The sequence below is a fragment of the Eupeodes corollae genome, chromosome 1 (genome assembly GCF_945859685.1).
Source record: "Eupeodes corollae chromosome 1, idEupCoro1.1, whole genome shotgun sequence".
In the NCBI taxonomy this organism is placed as follows: Eukaryota; Metazoa; Arthropoda; class Insecta; order Diptera; family Syrphidae; genus Eupeodes; species Eupeodes corollae.
This window is the reverse complement of record NC_079147.1, coordinates 14,562,198-14,565,006: the sequence shown is the minus strand read 5'-3', so window position 1 is coordinate 14,565,006 and position 2,809 is coordinate 14,562,198.

The window sequence follows — 2,809 nt, the reverse complement described above, 5'->3', positions numbered from 1 at the left end:
GGCATGAGCCAAAAATATTGTTTTTTTTTTTCTGAAAATAAAAGCAATCCCCTCAATCTGTTTCAAAGTAATTTCTGCATCTTTCGATCCTTTTCTCTGTATTTATTTTTTCCTTGGGATATCGACGAGAATTACAATTCTACAAATCGAACTGATTACAAAAATTTTATTTGGGAGCTCTAAAATTGTCAAAGCCCTTTTTATTCTATATATAATATTTCAATTAATTAATTTTTTTTCTTCAAAAATTCAACATTTTAAATATGTACATGGTTATTGCCTAAAATGACTTTAAAAAAAGGGTCCCTAAATACCAATAAATTGTAAAAACAGTAAGCATACCAGCAATTTCGATAGATTTTTTTAAATTTTCGTTTAGAAGCATTTAAATGACAGTTCAGTGTTTTCAGTAGTACCAATGTTAGCCCAGCCTCTTTTTACTAATTTTCACTGAAAGTAAGAGGATTAAGTTAATATTTTTACAAAGTATTCGTATGATTTTTAAACATTTCATTCAAATTCTATCAATTTTTTCCTCCTCAATTAAAATTTTACTTGATAATTTCAATGAAAATCTTATTATACTTTTAAACACGTTTCCGTATGAAGCCCGGCAAAAATCCTCGTTTCAAACCCTGCCAGTGGGTGCCGGGCGGTAATGATCTCCACAGTTGTCTTGCACGTTGAAAAGATGGGGATCAGCTAAGGTCAGGTTGAATTGCTGAAGTTTCCTACTCCTTTAATAGTAACAAGCATTAGCAATGCAATTTGACCATAGATACGGGGTCCCGAATTTCAGTGGTCGCTAACGAGCTCATTCGGATGCCTTGGCAGGGTCCGTCTTATCTTCTGCCTTACACCGGTATATCGGCTCTGCCGAGGCTGACCTCTTTTTTCCGACATACTCGTGGGACCAACATTCAAACAAACTTTTACAAAATTGACGAACTAGACATGACAAACGTAGAACCTTCCACAGACTTGCAGGATGAACTCTTGGCCTCCAGCCAGGAGACCTTGAAGGGGGCCTCATTTAGCGCTGGTAGTTCCAGCACTTGTGAGCAACCCAAAACCACAAGAAGTATAGGCAGTGCTATAGTTCCTTAACCGTATACAAAACCTAAGCCCTCTAGTAGCAGTGCAACTCGATTCACCAAAAAACAATCGGAAGGCGCTCTTCTCAGGAACCGCTTTAAAACGGCCTCTCACATTCTTGCCAAGAGAGAGAGGGACTCCCAAGATAAAATAAAGTACCAGAAGGTTGTTGATGAATACAACAACCTTCTGGCCAGCCGATAAAAGGCCGTTAAGCGAAACAGATCTCTGGTAGAGATCTGCACGTCTCAGAAAAAATAGCAAGCTGGACGACCGGACAAAGTCAGTGAAAGGACCATCTTCTGGAGCAGCGCAACTGCGTACTCTTAGTGAGGTTGTCAGGGATGACCTCCACGTAGCAGTTGTGAATGAGCTCTCCAAAAATAGCAAAGGTCTGCTGAACGTGTGGAACCCTATCGAGGGCAAGCTCTCTGAGATGGTGTTTTCATACACTATATTAAACAGTGTTGGCCCCTACCCTAGTTTTTACTCTGGAGAGATGCTCAGGGGGTATAGGGTTATTAAGTGTGCGGACAAGTTTTCTAGGGATTTCCTTAGTAAAAGCATTGCTTATCCCAGTTAAGAACATCCCTAGACAACCGAAGGCTCGCATTTGGTTGCCGCTAATGAACATAAAGCCAAGCCGGCAGGACCAAATCCGCGGTCTTCAGAGGCAAAATCCGTTGGTCCCCATGCACGATTGGGTTGTAGTTAAGGCAGAAGAACCGCAGAAGACCAGCGCCTCTTACCTTCTGAGGATTAGCTAGTAGAGTCTAGGGGCTCTCGAAAAGGCGAGTACAAACTCAGTTTTGGCATAAGGAATGCCAAAATTAAAATTATGCAGTCAGGGAACAGACACCGATAACGCTGATGACAACATCGAGGTTGACGATGTTATAAGGGGAGTCGGTTTGATGTTAGGCTCTTTTTACTCTGCCCATAATACACCATCACATCCGGAGGAGGTGTGCAAAATCATAACCGAAGCTAAAATCTGAAAGGCAAACCTTCTGATCGGAGGCGACGCAAATGCTCGGCATACCCTTTGGGGAAGTTCTGTGATCAATAAACGAGGTGAGTCACTTTTTGATTTTATTATTGAAAATAATATGACCATTTGTTACAGAGGCAATACTCCCACTTTCGTCTTTCCGAGCTCAGAAAATTATGATGGATGGGAGGATGTGCTTCGAGTCGAAAAACCCTCCGCCTTAAAGAAATCCCAAAAGAACTGACTGGAAGAAATTCAGTGAAAAAAGCTAATTCCAAACTAAGTAACTTACCAGGAGACCCTGAATCAAAGGTTAAAACCTTTGCTTCTTGGTGGAACGAAGAACTGTCCAGTCTTAGGAAAAGGGCGAGGACAATTTTCAATATCTGCCACAAGCATAAGTTTTACCAACCCTATAAAGACTCTCTTAAAATTTACAAACAAGCCCTGTCATCAGCCAAAAGACAAGGCTGGAGAGAATACTGTCAATCAATCGAAGACATAAAGGACTCAGCAAGGCTCAGCAAAGTTTTATCGAAGGAACATTGTAATCCTTCATTTCTAAAAAAGCCTTATGGAACCTGGACAGCCTCTCCAGCCGAATCTCTTGAGCTACTGAAGAAGACGCACTTTCCGGGTTGCGAGAGTGATAACCCTGGATCGCTTGAAACCACAGAGCTAAACGTAGCTCATGTGGAGCAAGTCAATTCCGTTATAATCAGA